Here is a 19,948-nt window from a genome sequence, read left to right as displayed (position 1 = left end):
ATATAAAACTACATACTAACCAAAAACTGAATTGTTCATTAACTTGAAGAAGTTTTTCTCGAAAGTTGATTTGGCTTTTTGTCTCATGTTTGTATTAAATTCCATATAGGATTGCATGAAAGCTTCTTGTTGGAATTCTAGTATTTTGTGAATCTTTTTCAATTTTAGACCCAGTTGAAGATACAATTGCAAATTCCTGTAGTGAAGTACATAGTTTTCCTTGTCTTCGAGAGTTGTGAGTAATTTTTCAACCTTTGCTCTAGATGGATATGCATCTGTTTTGTTGTGCATTTTTTTTTCACACATTTTGTGCATATGGTGATAGTTTATTATTAGGTTTGAATTTTCTTTCAGGGGCTAGTGGATAGTCATTGTAGTTGTCATGTAAATTCTCTGGATATTCTAAGTCTACATCCAATATATATCCCTTAGATCCATTCTCTGGTATTTGACAAACATTGAATGTATTTATTTCTTCCTCAGGTAGAAACCTAAAGAAGCCTACAGGTAATTTGTCTGATAACGAAATCCCATATAAATTGTTAACATCAAAATAAGCTAAATATGAGTTTTTTTTAGTAGAATCATACTCCTTAAAATAAGGATTGTTTGCTTTTTTATATCTATTTGAAATTTGACTTATTCCTCCTCTAATCCCCTTTTCAATAAACAGAATCTGATCTATATCTGTCATAAGTTCTAAAGTAACATTCGTCATTTTAAGCATTGCTTGCCAGCTAAGACCAGGACTGGTCTAAAAATGACATGGATCGAGGTCATAACATCTTTGAGACATATTTCTAAAGTTCTCAAACACATCAGCTAACAATAAAACATCTGTTTTAAGATAAAGGTCATGATACTCTCCAAGCGTTTTTATCCCACAAGTATTGTATACAGGTACCGGTAAAGCATGATCGTACTCTTGCTGTGAAATACATTCATTTTATATGGTTGAGTAAAAATTATTTTTTGGTGGGAGTTGAGTTTCATTGAATTTTTCCCATTTATCCATGTATTCATAGGGATAAACACCCTTTCCGAGCAGCAACTCTGTGTGATTTTTTATTTCACTTTGAAAATGCTGAAAAGATGATAATCCATCTTGAGCTAAATTATTAACAAGTGTCTCTAATGAAGATGGTAAAAATGCAAAGGAGTCAATAAATCTAAGACTTCCTATACTAAAACTGATATATTTTTCCATTGTTTGCGGAATGCATTGAATTTTCTGATTTTTGAACGATCCTAAACTTTGACATAATAAATGTGCATCAAAATTTTTTAAGTTATGAAAAATTACGGGAATGAAATTAACTTGTTTACATTGCAAATTACAGTTAATGTGAGCTGCTCTAATATATTTTCCAGTAGTATGATCATGGTATCTGGCTTTTTTTATCTTTGCTTATAAAATATTTTTTACATAAACAACACCTATCGGTTATGTGAAATGCTGTTGCTTCCCTAGAAGACAGAAATAATGGTTTTATATTTTTGAGATTCTGTTGTATTTCCTCACTTTCTTTTCTTTTAAAAGACATTCAATTAATTTCTTGGGAGCATCAGGACCTCTATATACAACTGTTTCTTTACTAAAACATTGGTCTGTGGAAATAACTTTGTAACCAAAAGAGCATGGTTCTAATAACTGTGTTTGTGTTGTAGAACCTTTAGCACTTCCATTTAAGGGTTTGTTTAAAGTTTCAAAATCAGCGTAAATAACGTAAGGTACACGTAAGGTTTTTTCATAGTCTTTAAATTCAAGAAAACAGTCTTTGTTGGAGGGTAGTTCAATTTTTTGTTTATCATGAACTTGACAATAGGGGATGTGTTCTTCAAGTAGAACTTTCTTGATAAAACCATGTAAACAAAATGGGCAATAGTAATAACCAGTCCTGCTTGTTCTTTGACTATCTAAAAATTTATTAAGGTTTTTAATGAGAACATAATGGGATTTCGTTTCGAATTGTAAAAGTAATAAGTTAATTTGATGTTCTCTATCATGTCGTTTAGTGATGCGATAAGGTAAAATATCTTTGTCTTCATATGTAAATACATTAACGGATATAGATGGATTCTGGTTCTCAAATTTATTGATTTGATTAACTGAAACGGGGTAATCAATTCCCTTGCATTTTTAATTTGGTTTTTCATATTTTTCAATTCATTCTAGAGGAGAATTTTTAGATTATGGAAGCGAACAACTCCAAAAAAAAACTTTTTTGTCTATTTTTTCGATTTTTAAAAGACTTGCCTTCGTTTTTTTCATTTTTTTTTGAGGAATTTTTTTTCCAAAAAAAAAAACTTGATGGGCAGATAAAGGTGAAATTTCAAGTATAAGGATTAAATGAATTACCTTTTTTATTACCCATCCAGATGATTCTCGAATATATTTTTCAAAACTCTCAAACATTTTCTGGAAACTTTCATTCAAATCCTCCTCATCAAACGTGGTTAAGTTTAAGGCAGTGTAAGTTCTACTCCTGAAATGAGGCGTTGTTGATAGTTGATTGTCTGGAGTATCTTTAATTAATTCCACTTGAATTGATAAATAATATTTAATTCCACTGTTTTGTAATCTTGATGATAAAATATCTTGAACTCGAGGTTTAACATTAGCAAAAAATGTTAACATATCATATTGTTCATGTTGATTTGGATGAATTGTATAATCCCGAATTGTTTGATTCAACGCAGTTCAAGTTCTAACATTATTATGGTTTATGTTTTCTATTGAATCTCTGGAAGATGGTAAAGCATTATCGTTTGTAACCTCAGATGATGAAGGATGTGAATAATTGTGGTCTCCTCTTTCAACAGAATCATCCATGGATGATGAAGGATGTGAATGATTATGGTCTCCGCTTTCAACAGAATAATCAATGGATGAAATGTTATCATCATTACATTATGAGAGGTGTTTGCAACTGTAGAGGAAGTAAGTGCATAATCATGATCATATAACTCTGTGTTTGTTGGTCTCACTTTGGAGTTGATATCTCTTGATCTCATCACGTAAAGCTTTCTGTCTTCCATATTGTTTATGCTTTGTTTTGATGTGCTTTTGTAGATAATCGTTTCTTCTGAATTTAGCATCACAAAACACACATTTTAAGAAAGTATTGTGTGATAAAACATGTCTTGTTAAATTGTTTTTTAAACCAAAACTTTTCGAACACATATCACACTGAAGTTCAGTTTTTTAATTTTTGTATTGTTTTCCTTATCAATCTCTAATTTCCTTTTCAAAGATTTAATTTCTTTCCGTAATTTTTCACAATTATCCGGATATTTTTGTATGAGTGTATCTAAAAGGTGTGCCATGATTGCTAGTTTTTCTTAAACTAAATTATTTAAGACTGAAATAACTATCATAATTATAAAGCGCTAAATATTCAAAAATTATTATTAACAATTCAATTGGTTCTTTTAAATTTCTTTTTAAAGTTAAAAAAAGCGCTAAACTTAAACATTGTATTATATCCATTTACGTTTTGTTCTTTTTTCTGAACAATTGGTATTGTCTTCTCAAAATCACGAAATGAACGTTTTACAAAAAGTTTTTTATCTGCTATTTCATGATTTAAAGGATTAATATGCTTTTCATTGTTTTCTGTGGAAGTTAGTTCCACCTGTTTGTTCTTGAATATGTTTTGATGATAATCTTTTTTTTTCATCAGTGTTTGTTATTTTCACTTTACCTTCATTATGATTCCATTGTTTATTTTCACAAATGTTTTCATTATTTTTTGTTTTTAAAAGAAAATGTTCATACTTTGATTTCGGTATGAGAACTAATTCTTGAGCCATTTCTCACACGGTTTGATTAAAAGAATTACCTGTTTTAAATGTTTTATGATTAATTTTTTTCCTTTTAACACGAGATAATCCTTTTGATATAATTTTTCTAATAACCGTTTTGTACCTTTGTAAAGCTTTTTTATCATTGTTAGAAATTGTTAAATTTCCAGCTAAAACATTGAAAATGATTTCAATGATTACATCCATCTGACTCTTGGAAATATGTTGAATCAAAAGTTTTTGTTGTTTTTTATCAGTATTTAACAAATATTTTAAAAAGTACCTTTCTTTTTTCATTCGTTCACTCATATTTTTCTTTTTCTGGTCGAAACACAATCACTGTCTGATTTGGGAATATATCCGTCCGAAGCTTATAAAGAGAGACTGTGTGAGGGCTTATATCTATTAATAAATAACCATACTTTTTGCTAGTAGCCTTTTTAAAGGCGTCCATAAAATATTTAGTTTCTCCTGGAAACATCTGTCTGGCCAATGTTTGGATCTGAAGTTGATCACGTTGATTACTGAATAATATAAAATAATGACTATTCAAGCTGATTGTACGAAAATATTTTCCTCCTGAAAATAAATTCTGTACTAGAAAAAACACAGAAAAATTATGATGATGGCTGTATATTGTAAATAAGTTAACAATATCTACACTTACAGACGCTTTTTGTGCTAAATCATCTATCACTAATATTTTAAATCCCTCCTCAAATGACCATACATCCATATCATCTTTTGATGGTAATCCCTCGAAAAACGTAATATCTTTCACCATCTTTTTCATTTCATCATAAAGAGATTGATATGTTGAATAACAATAAATAATTTTCTTTGGAATTTTCTTAAACATAAATTGTACATTTTTTAGAAGTTCAAATATAAATGATGTTTTTCCACTTCCGCTAGCTCCTGCTACAATACATGTAGCTGGACATTCAAATTTAATTATGGTATCCTTCATTGTATGAATACTTTGAATGCAGTCTATAAAATGAGTCAAGAATATTATTTCATACACATTTTATTATGGCTTTACATATTTGATTATTTACACAATGATTTTCTACACACTCTGGAAACATATTACTTACAAAATTATATACAAATTCATCATTACATTCTATGTGTTTCGTAAACATATTAAGAACATCAACAAAAGCAAAACCATTTAGTCTATATAATAAGAAAAATAAGCAATACATTCCACAAACATTACTTTTAAAACTTTGTAATTGTTTAGAATTTTTAATGACAACAGAAAAATCAGAAACATATCTAGTAAAATATGTATTATAATAGTTTATAGGTTTTCGATAACTATCAAAATATTCCGTAGTGTTTGAATTTGGAATGAAAAAAGCACACCAATGAGACCCTTTCTTATCATGTGTGTCTGTATTTGCAATAAATCCATATGGAAAATTTACATTTAATGGTAATTCATCAGCTGCAAACACACTTAGTATGTATTTACGCAAAACAGGGCTACAATCTATACAACACTGAATTTCAGATGTATTCATTCTGTAATAATATCTCTTTCTTTATTAACCTGGAAAATTCCTGTAGATTCACTATACACTATACAACTAATTGTTTCTGTTAGAGCTGTTTTGAACTGAACGTCTATCCGCACATGTCCTGTTTTCATCAATGAAAGAAATGTATTTTCATCTGAAAAGTTTGGTTCCAATTGAAAAGCAAATAGAGTGGAAGTGTTTGCAAAATCTTCTCTGTTTAAATTTAATCCCTCATTTGTATTCCACATTCCATTTGCTAAGAAGAGGTTTGTGTAGGCTCTCATCAATGTTTGTCCTTCAGTTTTACTAAAGTTCAGTTTTAGAAAGTCCAGCAATAGGAACACCATCCGCATATACACATATGCTTTGAATGTTACAATTCAAAGAGTAAAAAGGATTTGATTTATAATCTCCTGATAAAGCTTTTGATTTTACAAATCCAACCACCACTCTGTTAGGTTTTTGCCCTTGAAAGATATTATCCCATGTATATACTGTATTTCCAGTGGCTATGCTCTGAGATTTACACTCTACACGATTAAATGGATACTTTGCTGTAGTTTCTTTTAATATTTCTGAATGTGCAATAATTAAAGCAGGGTTTACTTTAATTTTCTTTGCTAGAAAGTATATATCTAAAATTTCAATTTTATAGTCAGGCAAAACATCTCCAGAAATTAAACAAAATGCAGCAGAACTAGGATAAGTTTAAGTTTAACATCAACCTGATTTAACAAGTACTTTTTAGTTGTAAACAAACTATGATACACTGGACCTTGTAGGTCAAGTATTTTATATCCTTCTATATATTTCGCTCTTGCATATAGTCCAGTGTTTCCACCGCCTGCATCACAATCATTAGGATGTTCATTGCTGTCTTTAACATATAATTGAGATAATAATTGAGAGCTTGTAGCATTATGTCCGTCCATTATATAATAAACTTTGTAGCATAGCATTATATGGGTTATAATTATATGTTATAATAGCTTTGTTTTGTAAATTACTTCTGTAGTTGAAAACAAGGCTTGTAAAAATAAATTTACAGGTCCCACCTTTTTACTGGTAATGTTGCTACCATTAGGATTTGTCACCTTTAGCTTTATATATATTTGTGTCCCATTTAGATGAAAATAGTCCATTGAGTTTTGTCCACTGATTTGAAATTCAATTGGGGTGTCTGTTGAAACTTGAGATAGTGGTCGAACTTCTTGATAATAAATATCATTTACAGCTACATGTGTTGATGGTAAATCAAACAAAGCTAATTCTTCGGGAACACCTTCAGAAAATCCATCTTTTATAAGGAAAGACATCTTTACTTACTAAAGAAATTATTAATTAAAGCACTGTTTTCTCCCTTTTTCTCACTTCCACGTTTCTTGGTGATTTTTAATCCTTTTTTTTATTGACAATTTTAAGTTCTTTTTCTTTTACTTTTTTTAATTGATGTAACACTTTTTTGATCTGTTTTAACACTTTTTTATTTTTTCCGTTTTTCACAAATTTCTGTTTATTTTTAGGGTTCCTTCTAGATTTCTGTTTATAGAGCTTATGAAGTAAAGATAAAATTTCTGAATTATTTATATCCTCTCGTTTCAGCTCACTTTTTGCTTGATTCACAGTTTGTTCTGCAGGCGATACTAATTCTATAGGAACAGCGCTAGTTTCAGGTTCGTTAAGACCTTTACCTATTTGAGACATTGTTTTATCCTTCTAATACTTAATAAATCTTCGAGAATCTGGTATATATAAATTAGATCGATTCATAATTAGGATAAAAAGAATATCGCTTAAAATGAAGAATAGTGTACACTGGTGAATCAATAAATGAAGCTAAATCACCATCCACTGTTTTTATAATTAACTCTAAGTCCTGAACATCTGGTTTCTTTAATGGTAAATAAAACGGTGTATTAAATATAAACATCCATTTATTTTTTGTACTATTTTCAAATCGTCTTAAAAGCATATGTTCCTCACCGTTGACTATGCTCTCTTTACATATATTAGAAAATAGAAATAAAGTATCGGTATTCGTGCTTTCATGTTCCTTGTTGCAAAAACTTTACATACAGCAACTTTCCAAAAACCATCAAATTTTAGTGGATATTTTAACTGTATTTTAAAATGATATGGTTTGTTTTCAGGAAATAAATGGCTACTTTCATTATCTCTAATATATACATAACGTCCAATATTATCTATCTTTGACTTGATTAGCATCAATCCAACTTTCAAATGATTTAGGAAAACCATCCCATCTCACAAAATACTGTAATTTTCCCTTCACTTTTCTCCTTTTTAAAATTTTTTCAATATACCATAGACTTTCTTCATTTTTATCTATAGATATCATTTCTTGTTCTTTCATGTAACCTGTTATAGGTTCACTATTAAGATCAACAACTTTATATAAAGGAATACCTTGTTTAAAAATTCTACTCTTGATTTTAAATATTTCTGTTGTGTATTGTTGTTGATATGCTCTTCTAAAAGGATGTTTTGTATAACTTAATCGAACATAGCTACCTACTTTGAATTTATAATGTGGTGATGTTTTTGGAAATTTATACGGTTTTAGATATAACATAGTCCAAACATTGACTTCATTTTCTTTTGTTATTTGGTTTGGAGATAAACCTTTTAAACTTCTGTGTGGTGAATTATTGTAGCTGCTGACAATCCCTTGAAGATTTTCAATATATCTATAAGTACGATTATGTCTCAACATTCTAAAAATCATACTTCTTAATGTGCGTATAACTCGTTCTGCATAGTTCGCTTTATTGTTGCTATGTGTGTTAAATAAGTAAATGTTTTCTTTTTTCATGAACTTTTTAAAGTCATTATTAATGAATTCTGATCCTTTGTCGGATCTCACTTTTGTAAAATTTGGAACTTTTAAAATATCTTTTATAGCTGATAAAACAGTTTTTGTCTTTTTATTTACAAGTGGGCGAACAAGAAGAAAGCGTGAAAAAATATCAATGACAATGAGTAAATATTTCACACCATCGTTATATTTTGAAATATTTTCAACAGACATAAGATCAATATCAGCCTGATCGTTTAAACCCGCTACTTGTACATTTGATGTTTTATATCGATGTCTAACTTGTTTTTGAACTGCATAAGAATCTTGATTGTTTAACCACTTTTTAATAAAATTTAAACTTAATATCCCTGGATACTTTCTATTCATTATAGTTAACATTTTTAGCACCTAAATAACTTCCAACATTTTGTGGATTGAAATAATATTCCGAGAGAATGCTTTCCTTCTGTGTCTTATCCATTCTAAAGCTCAATCTAAAACAAAATTATTTTTGAAAATGGATAAAGCAAGACTGAAAATATTCTCTACTCGACAAAACAAATCTCAAATAACGATAAAACAAATGTTTCAAGACTATTTACCTTAATAAAATATTTTCTCTACATAATATACATACTCTTTATATTTTACAGGTTTCCATTATTATAAATTTATAAATACACAGATATAGATTGAGAAAATGGTAGGTACATAATATAATTATGTTTTTCTAAACATTTTATTTAGAAAATAGTCTATGTTTAGCATGTAAAATTGTTTGCATTGTTTTTTTCATTTTTTCTTCCATATACTGGTTTTCATCACTGCTAGGAAGTCCTTGTTTGAGATAACTTGTTTGTGTAATTGTATAACATTTAATGAAATGTTTAGTCCTTGCACTAATTCTTCCCATGCCAGCAACACTTTGGTTTCATCCACTTGTTCCAACATATCTTCAAAATAAAAGTCATATGCATGTTCATCATCATAAATTAGATCGTTCATTATACAATCATGTTGTAGCTGAGAGGGGTGATCAATGTAACAGCCATAGCATTTCTTCTTTACTACTATATCTTTAACATTAATCAATGCTTTTGCATACACAAATTGAAAGTATGAGTTCATAAGCATTACGCTTGTTGAAGATGGTAGTATGTTGTTTACTTGAACGTTTCAACATTTGCTCGTCATCTCTTTAAATTCTTCTTTATCAAAATTTGTTGTCATTGAATTCCATTGTTCATCATCATTATTTGCACTACAATCTATGATTTCAAATCTTGCAAGTTTTGGTTTATTGCCATTTTCATTTATATCCATATTTTTCCAACTGACTAATTTCAAGTCTAATTTTAGCTATGTGTATAGTTTGAGTTTTAAAACACAAATGATAAATGTTAAGTAGTGGTTAGTCAATATATATATAACAAATGATAACGGTTATTTTCAAATTTTCAAATTTGTATATTTTCAGTGCTTTTTACCGCCAATCCAACGAAGAATTCCATGGACTCCATTTAAAATCGTTATCAGCAGCAAAAGAAATGTTCGAACATTGATTTAACTGTCCAACCATTTGTAAAAATAAACATTGTTTAGAAAATTTTCTGTGTTCTTTCATTGCTTCGTCTTCCTTTTTCCATTGATTTAATCTTAATGAGCAAGATAGACACTGAACAACATCTCCTTTACCTGTGTAGTAAAAACCCGCAGATGCCAACTCGTATTTATTAGGTTGAATTTGGTGAGACCAGGATTCGAACGTTTGCAGTCTATTCTCATACAGTTTAAGCTCTGGTGATTTAAACTCTATACCTAAACCCGTACAATCCATTATGACTGTCCTTGTAAAAATGAACCTAATAACTGAATGCTTTCCTTTAAATCGCACAAAGATTCAAACTGTTTCATGTCTATAGATAATGTGGATTTTCCTTTTTGTAAAATAATCACCGTTTTACTTCGTTTTTTCTTAATAGTTAATAAATGTTTATTATCTAAGCTACAACGAACCTCTTTTGTTTTTGGACACCAATTAACAGTTTGAAAGCCACAAGTTTTCAAATAAGATAAAGATTCCTCACTAAACATCAATTGTGCTTGAGCCATGCTTTTAGAAACAAATAAACAATCGTCTTTAAATATTACGAAGCATTCCTTCTTCTAATGATTCGTCTGCTATTAAATTTGGGGTAAAATTACACAACTCGTGCCACCAATGTCCGTTTTCTAAATACCTATTTGCCGCAAAAGTAAAGCGTGATGGATAAGCTTGTAATAAACCAATCATATAATAATGCGACCAACGAAGGCTATGAAAAACATCTTGTACTTCTGCATCTACCCAAGGATATCTTTCATCTTCATTTAACAAAATGAATCACTGTTTACAGCATAACGTCTCAAATCCATTCTGATGTTAAAAAGACAATCATTAAGTAATCTTTAACGTAAAGCATTAAACAACCTTAGTTTATACCCCTCGCTCAATTTCAAACTGGTTGCTTACATTTAAAAAAAGATCGCTAGTTATTTTGACTAGCGATATTTGACCACCAACTGTTTGCAATACATACACTCCCAGCCACAATCAAAAGTCGTGATGAAAAATAGGTTCTATACACAAGATAATGCATAGTTTTCAATGAGCAATCACAACAGTACTTCAAAGATTTAAGTGTTTTACTAAAAAAACTTGTTTCGAAAGTCAATTTAGAAGTGGACCGATTTATTGTCTAGGTATAAAGTCTTCTGTAAAAAGTTGCCACGTACTTCACTTCAGTGTTGTTATATTTTTCTGGTCCTTCGGGATCATTGATGCCAGCACTATTAAGTGTTGAGAATTGAGTACCGCTCAAGCCGGTGCTAGGGGGCGTGAGGGATGTTGCACTTATTCATTATCCCTCATGTACAGACTCAATTAAACCGAGTCTGCAATTCTTATGTAATTTTGTTGTGATTAATGCTTCCGAGGGATCACTTTGTTTCCAGATTTTTCTACATCATAAGCTTGATTGTTCATTAAATTTGAAGTAAAATAACATAACTCGTGCCACCAATGCTCACCCTCTACATATATGTGAGCTACTGCATTAAATTCTGAGGGATAATGTCTAAGAAGACCAATCATATAAGACCGTGTCCATCCAACATTATAATTAACATTGAACACTTCATCATCAGCCCATGAATGTCTCTCGTAATCATTCACCCAAAAGGATTCAAAAATGCTACCGTCTATATCATAACGTCTCAAATCCATTCTTAAAAGTTAAACTATATCCAACACCACTAATGGCTAATTGATACCCTTAGACCGTTGTCAATACAATAGCTCTCCACCAAAAGCTGAAAGCTGATCGTTTAGAATTCAAATTGATCGTCAAATTTCAAACTGGTTAAGAAGGGTGTATGTTTAAATTTGAGAAAAAAAACCGCTATACTAGTTTAAAGCGTTATGGTTTATAAAAATGCGCTAAATAGACCCTTCTCAAATTGCATACCTGGAATTCCAGAACCAGAACGAGGTTTAAATGGCACGAATGTAAACACACTGACCACTCTTATCTCACTATATAGCCACGATGTTGGGTGTTAATAAAGAAATGTTCTTATTATCATTTTTGTGTCCCAATGTGCTATTCTGATGGTAAATATAATTTACCATATTCCAAAGGATAAAGATTAAAAAAAACACACAACAAATTATGGATGACTAACTTTCTAAGATAAGAAGGGATAAAGGGTCATTGTAAAAGGTAAGCACCCTAAAAATAATATTTTGTAAACTTTGACCACTATATGAACAGAATAATATTTTTGTAAAAATACAGATTTTGTAAAGTTAGAATAAAATAATGGGAGAACTGCTTTCTTTTAATCTAACAGTTATAACAAGTGAAACTTGTAAATTGTAAATTATTATCAGTTCAAATATATGTTACAAATAGAGGATTGAAGCTGACTAATAGTTACCATATCATTCCTTATTATAAATATATGTTGTATATTTTAGGGTCACTGCATCTACTGTGGTGTGTTCCAAACATTTTACACTGAGGATTACAACAGGACTCCACTTAAAAATGGTTCTATTCCATCAGTGATTAATTGATGGGTTGAACAAACAACTCCAAATAAGAAGGCCACTTAGAAGAAACATTCTTTCACCAAAGAAAATGCTCATTGATAGGTAATCGTTATGATAAAGTCACTGATTTAACAAACATATTCATCATTTCATTTAAAAATACATATAATATAATGCTTATTTATGTTTAATAAATGTATTTGCTTTAAATATAGAAAAAATCATTTAAATTCTCACTGATATTGAATAAATAATATGTTTTGGTAAAATATATATCTTTCAGCATTGTCTATAATGAAGATGAAGAAGATAATGCAACAAGTACCACTGGCCAACCATCCTACATCTTATGGGTCTACAGAAACACAGGAAGAAAATTATATTTAAATGCTTCATGAGGCTTGAACTGGAGGAGACCAAACAGATGTAAAGACCCTGCAACTCAGCTGAGTTTGTATTGAAATTAGAAAGGAACATGCACACGTTTGCATTTGTGTCATTGTTACATGGATGCATGTGAGATGTTGAGATCTAATGGAACTTTTTGAAACTGGTGATGATGTGATGGTTTTTATATGTATATTTAAATTGGTTTTCAATAAAAAAAGGATAATAAAAACAATATTATATTAGGAAGTATTAAAGTTTAGTCTTTATTAAATTTTGAAATAAATAAGAAAATTCATTCTTTCTCTGTAATCTATGGTATTTCCCTTAATTATATTGTAATCAGTATCTGCTGGTAGTATTGGAAGTACAACTTAAAATTCATAAAGTACATGTATGCATAGAATTTGGCTAGGCAGAAACTATAGTAAACAGTCTTTATAACTGAGTCAATAAATGTTTGATATAATCCACCCAATTCACATCTGATAAAGATTTACCACAGGTCATTAGGGGCTTATCTGTAAGATTCAATTTGCAATTACCTTTATGCTGGCATCAAAAATCCATAAATAACAGAACAACAAAGATTATATAATACAAGACACCACAGATTTATATCTATAAACCTTATATTATGTTAGGACAGCAAAATTGAAACCGAAAGTAAAAACAAAATCTCTTCTCTTACTCACTTCTTAAACCATAAATGGATACCTCATAAATATAATTGAATTCTTTATAGAGGGATTCACTTTGTCTTGATTAATATATAACTCTACAAATGAGAAATTAATGTTAGGAACCAAAGATAAGTCGATTTCATTGTATACACAGCTTATACTGGCTTATCAGCTTGCCAGTTACGCCTCGTTCAGGTTCCTGTTCTAAAAATAGCTGTATAATATTAAGAATGGTCTATCATATCATCTACCACGTCGTCTGCTAGACCGTCAAACTGTTTACATTTATGAAAAACCTACCTATTCTAGTTTAAATCGTTATAGTTTAAAAAAAGGCGGTAAATCTCGTCATCTACCACGTCGTCTGCAAGACCGTCAAACTGTTTACATTTAAGGAAAACCCGTCTATACTAGGTTAAAGCGTTATGGTTTAAAAAAGGCGCTAAATCCTGTCATCTACCATGTCGTCTGCTACACCGCCATCTTGGAACCATAATACATATATCCGCCATCTTGTGTCCACCATCTTAGGTATGGCATGTTGATCCGTCGGATCTGGCGGATCAAGATGGCCGCGAAATTCCTTTTTCCTCCCTACTTGTATGATATTATCTTATTCCTCTTTGGTAGTTTTATTAATCATTCTGTAGTACACATTATGTTATTATGTGTGTTATTGCTTTACCTATAAATAGAATGATGACCTTAACATTGTGAAAGTCCGAACATTTATTTATAGAGGTAGTTTAAGTTTACCGAAACAGTCATTCGTGAAGCGCTGTGGCATTTCGACTATAATTTTGTATGTTCCAAAGAAAATACCACACTATTATTTTGTATGTTCCAAAGAAATACCACATGAATTTGAAATTCTATCAAATAACCAATATTAATGATAATATCCCAAAATACCCCCTATATAGTATAAAAAAACTTATACCATATAGGGGTATATTTTGTAAATTATAGACCTGTATATTTTGGATATTACCGTTAATATTGATATAATTAAAGTTCCTGTAGAAAAACATTTAATATTCAAATCTCTAGCATGCCTACCAAAGTTCATGATGAACAATGTCTTTCGTTCGCCCATTCATAAATGATATACAATACTAGTTAAAACCAATTAACCATTGAAAAGTTTATAAGAATATCTGGTCATGAGATGTCTACTAGTTCAACTTCACTTGCTGCATTTCTTGCATGGGTGCCCTTTGATGCTTTGCATAAATGCTTTTTTTGCATTATTTGGTAGAGAACACATATAAACTTATACTAGCGAAATTCAATGATAATTCTCGGACTTTGTTTCTAACATAAAGACTCACTCTTTCGCAAACATTTGTTACAATTGAACAATGAAGAACACAAATAGAGGAACCGGTGTGGAGGGACCGCGGGGTTTTAACTGTTAAAATGTCCACTTAATAAAAACCACGTTACGTAGCGTTTAACCTCATTTGATCCCGCTGGAATGCCTGTAGCCTACAGAAAGTTGTTTACAATACAATGGATCACATTCGTTTTATGAGTTATCATGTCAATCAGTATATAAATAGCAAAGGTACATGTACACAATTCACATTGTCTACCGCTAAATTTCCTTCTGAAAAATATCGGACGTAATTAATGTATGTATTTTATTCTCGCCACGCATTCGGGACACCTCGGCCATCATTCGTAACAACCCCGGCCACGCGGTCAAAATGAAATTCAACACAGAAAACAAACATAGAAAGTGTAATCTTTAATAATGTATAAGAAATTTATATAATTGACATCCTTTGAAAAAGAAAGTATTTTCCGGTATGTCTGACAATCATAATCAATAAAAAAAACACACACTGATGTACAATGATTAACAAAAACAGATACACATCCTACACTTTCGTAAAAAATATGTTACAGGATCTTTAAAAATTATTAGTACGTATTAACAAAGTAAAATAGGTCGCGCGGCCAATTTAATTTTGTTAATACTTTAACCTATACTTAGAATCATAAGTAAAAATATGCTATAATTTAATGTTAATTGTTACAAAATGAATATTTTCTTTCCCAGTAGGCACATCAACGTTGTTTCAACGTTGAATTATGGTCAGATTTGAACGTTGAAATAAGGCTTGATTTATATTCGGATTTGAAAATTTAAACAACGTTGATACAACGTTGCAGCTTCAACGTTGGAACAACGTTGAAGATTTAATGTCATTTCAACGTTGAAAACCCACCATACTTTAACTTTTGGATATAAAGCAAAGTAACCAAGTTTTTTAAAATATCAAGACAATATTAAATACTTCAGATATTTTATTTCAAAAATACAGTTCAAGTGCAGCTTAAATTCACTTTAATAGTTTAACAATAAAGCTACAATCTCTTCCAATCTTTTCTTCAAGATCTTTCTGGGTATGTCAATTGTTTGAGTACTTCTTTGGCTGTCACTTACTGCTTCTGCAAATAAAAATAAGAAGTTTGTAGTTAAAAGTGACTTGGTCAAATATCAAATTATACATATAATTACTCAACTTAGCGATTTGTTTTTATCTTAAAATGCTTATCTCTAAGATTTACATCATAAAACAGCATAGAAATATATACATAGCTAAGTTTCATATTGACAGCAAAAACTGTACACAAGACAACAAAAACTTTTAAAAAAGAAGCTATTAGAAAGCCTCACCTATGATTGGGAAGAAAAACGGCTCCCCGTCAGTAACTTGCAGCATATTCCCAAGAATTTAACAATTTAGGCTCTAGCTAAGACCATTTTATGCAACATCCTGATATCAACAAACACGTAAATTTTATATTAATAATGTTACAGGAAAATTATGAAAATAATGACCCAGTTGTTCAAAACTTTTGTTAAATATTTAACAATGAAATCATAGTTAAATTAACAACAAATTGTTAAATTCTGTGTTAAATTTTGTTGTTAAGCGATTCTGTTGTTCAAACATTGTTAACGTTAAAGTTCTGTTAAATTAACAACGTGTTGTTAATTTTTTTGTTAAATATCTTTGTTAAAAAAATCAGTTGCTCAGAAAAAAATAGCGTTATCTTTTTGTTTAAACATTGGCTTTAACAAAGATTTAACAAGAAAATTAATTCACCTCAATAGGTGAATTAATTTTATTGTTAGTGGCACAGAAAGTTTCTTGTTCCCTTATTTTACCCCTATCAACTCCAAAACAGTCAATTTTAACATTTTAACGCCATTGGGACATCATTCTCAATTATAAAAAGATTCTAAACAATTTCGAAGGAATTTAAGAAAGTCCCATTTACTATCAATATCCTCCATGTGGTATAAAAAACAAATTAATTTTCATAAAAAGTCTGAATCTGTTCAAGTGTCATACTGATAAACAAGTTTTAAAGTAATATAATCAGTATTAAGATCATCTTTTAAATTCAGCATAAACAAACATAAATTTATTCCTGCCTGTGATTTAATTGACTTTCTTGAACTTCACTTAACAAATGTAGTTACCTCATTCTTCCTTATTTTGGATCATTCGAGTAACAAGCTGACAAAATATTGTACTGCTGGTGTAAAACCATATATAGGATTGATTACCAAAATCTGACACCACTGGTTCAATACTGCTTTGTTCAAAAACCCCTCTACTTGGTTGGTTAACTATTGCCATTTTTTTGTTTGTTTTGTCAGTTTAAATCTTCACTTTAAATATCTTATCAAAATCATTCAATAACAAGAATAAAGATCAACAAGGCAAGGGCAACGTTCACAGGACCATTGTCTCATATGTTTATTTGTATGTTTTTTGTCTGATGTCAGTTTCGTGTCAAATAATAAATTGTCAAATGTGGTATTACAGTGTGATAATTTGTAGTTACTATTATCTCGTTATAAACTGCTATGATCATCTGGAAACCAGAAAATATGTTTGTAATGCAATGGTTAAATACTTATAACTAACTGGATTTACACTCAGACAATGCTCACATTTTAAGTTACTTTAAAAAGAGCATTGTAGTATGTTTACAATACTGTTATCTTATACTGTTGTTTTGGGTATATTATTATGACAGAATATTATCATATCATTTAGATAGTATATGATTTAGTTTCCTAAATTCATATTGGGATTCATACATTAATATTTTATACATAAAAGGACAACTCTTGAGTACTGAATACCATGCAGTTGCCCTTCCTAAATTCTATAGAACAACAACTGACCATATCAGTAATGTTGAAAAGTGTTTAACTTCCTATTATTTTTACAAAAGTCTGTCTCATCAACTTTAAACATTATTTTCATTTTTTACCAAATGTGAGAGTTGATTAAGTCATCTATATAAATGTTATGTAAACCATGGATTCAAATATGAAGTAATATAAAGCTAATGATTCACCATTTCATTATTTTCAATAAGGCCAAAATGAATAAAAATATGTCTCCCCTTTCCAACTCAAATAAAATAGGGTTTGGCATTTATGTAGGAAACTTCTTCTAATTTTCTTTTTTTATATGAGTGCATTAAAAGCAAGTTTTATATTTCAAATTTAAAGACATTGGACTTTAACTGTACAGTATTCAATGATATTAATGTTGACAGTAACAGGTCATCATGCATTATGTGTAAACAGTGGAGTATTTGATAATTTTGAGATCTTATTTGTAATTTTGAGATCTTATTTGTACATATCATAATTTTGAGAATAATATTTTGGAAAAGAGGAAAATTCACTTTGTATTGTAGGTGGGAAGAGAAAACAAAACACATTTCTAATTTATGCAAGTCAATAGTGATTCTTATAAAATGTTAAAACTATAGTGCTGGTTTGGATCAAAATCTCTATCATATAAATACATGTAAATGATGTCCAAATTAAGTTTTTAAAAGTTTAATCTACATAATTGTAAAATAACCATGCCAACCTGTCAAACAATAAGAACATCTTTAGGAACTTAACAGTTATGATCGCAATACTTGTGTGTAGTAAAATTGAGCACTAGGCATTATATAGATAATTATATAGATAATTAAATTAAAATTGTATAAACGGGCTTACATATTGCTGAAAATTTGAGAGTAAATGTGTGTATTTTGAACCTAATGCTATGTTATTCTTGCTTTCACTTTATCCTAGCTGTGCATTATAGTATACTGCAAATTATACTATTTGTTAAATATACTTCATATCATAATTGTTTGATAAATATACAAAAACACTTAACATTTTCTTCTTTAGACATTTTAAGACATATATCTATTGAAATGAGGAAATAAGATAGCCTATTGATATTTGCATGCACAAACCAGTCAGATTCAAAAATACAAATTGGTTGTTAATACAATACAATACAATACAATACAAAATTTTATTCAGCATAAAACATAAACATATGTTTAGAGCCAATACAAACAAAAATGTTCAGCGACAGACATGACAAAAGAAATGAAATTTTATCCGAAGAGAGTAGTTCAAATTACATAAATAATTCTCACAAATGGTCTAGATATACAAAAAATACTAAATATATTGTTACATACATATATTAAAAAAGAGTTATAGTTATTTAGGAAAAAAATAGAGTTAGTAGTAAAGATATTTAAATTTGGAGAGTGTATTATGGTTTTTCATTGCAAAATAAATATATTTTGCTAAGTTCAGTAGAACAGATTTCGATTTTGATGACATTAATTTTTCGAATTTAGTGATATTTGGCCATCGACAATAATATTGTTTAAAAATTTACTTCTTAAGTCACGGTGAAATGAACATACTAGCAAAAAATGGTACTCATTTTCAATGGTTTTCATATTGCACGATTTGCAGAGTCTCTGTTCTCGTGGAGTATCATTATATCTTCCAGATTCTATAAAAAGATTATATGATGAAGTTCTAAATCTTGACATAGCAATTCTATATTTCTTATCAGTAATCACTTTCAGATATTCCTCTAATTCGAATTCATACTTAAAGACACAATATGAATGTAAACGATTGAAGTTATTGATATCAGAATACCATTTTTGTAAAAAGTTATTAATAATTCTCTGTTTAATCAATGAAAAAGGAAAATCGATTTCAAATTGATCATTCCATATCTACAATAAACCGTGTTCTTGTAAATCTTTTTTATCTGAAACATAACACTGCATTTCTTTTGCATTATCCATGTTTGTATCTATAGAAATTTAAAGTTTATACATGTAGAGTAAAATTACTAAAACTTACAAAAACATGAAATCATATGAGTTTGTCAACTTAAATTATTTCAAGGTGCTTTCATTGTTTACATAATCTTACTGCCATTTATTATCATTGGAAAATTTATATGCATATAACATACAAAAATAAAAATTAAAATGTAAAATCTGCCAATAAAAAATAATTGACACATATTAATTTTTCATTTAAAATTATATTTTAAATTGCGATCTGCATCTACTTTTAAAATTAGATAGCTTCTTCTAACCAGAGCAGTATCATTCTGTTTTAAAATTTTTATCCAGTACTTAATCATATTTATTTTTCGAATGAATAAAAAAGGAATTCTTCCTAATTCTCCATAAAGTTTAGATAAATTTGTTGACTTTTTGACACACAAAATGCGTACTAAAAACTTGGTGTGAATAGACTCAATATCCT

This window comes from Ruditapes philippinarum, unplaced genomic scaffold, assembly GCF_026571515.1.
Source record: "Ruditapes philippinarum isolate M1 unplaced genomic scaffold, ASM2657151v2 ctg88_1_1_1_1, whole genome shotgun sequence".
In the NCBI taxonomy this organism is placed as follows: domain Eukaryota; kingdom Metazoa; phylum Mollusca; class Bivalvia; order Venerida; family Veneridae; genus Ruditapes; species Ruditapes philippinarum.
Note: the sequence above shows the minus strand (reverse complement) of the source record.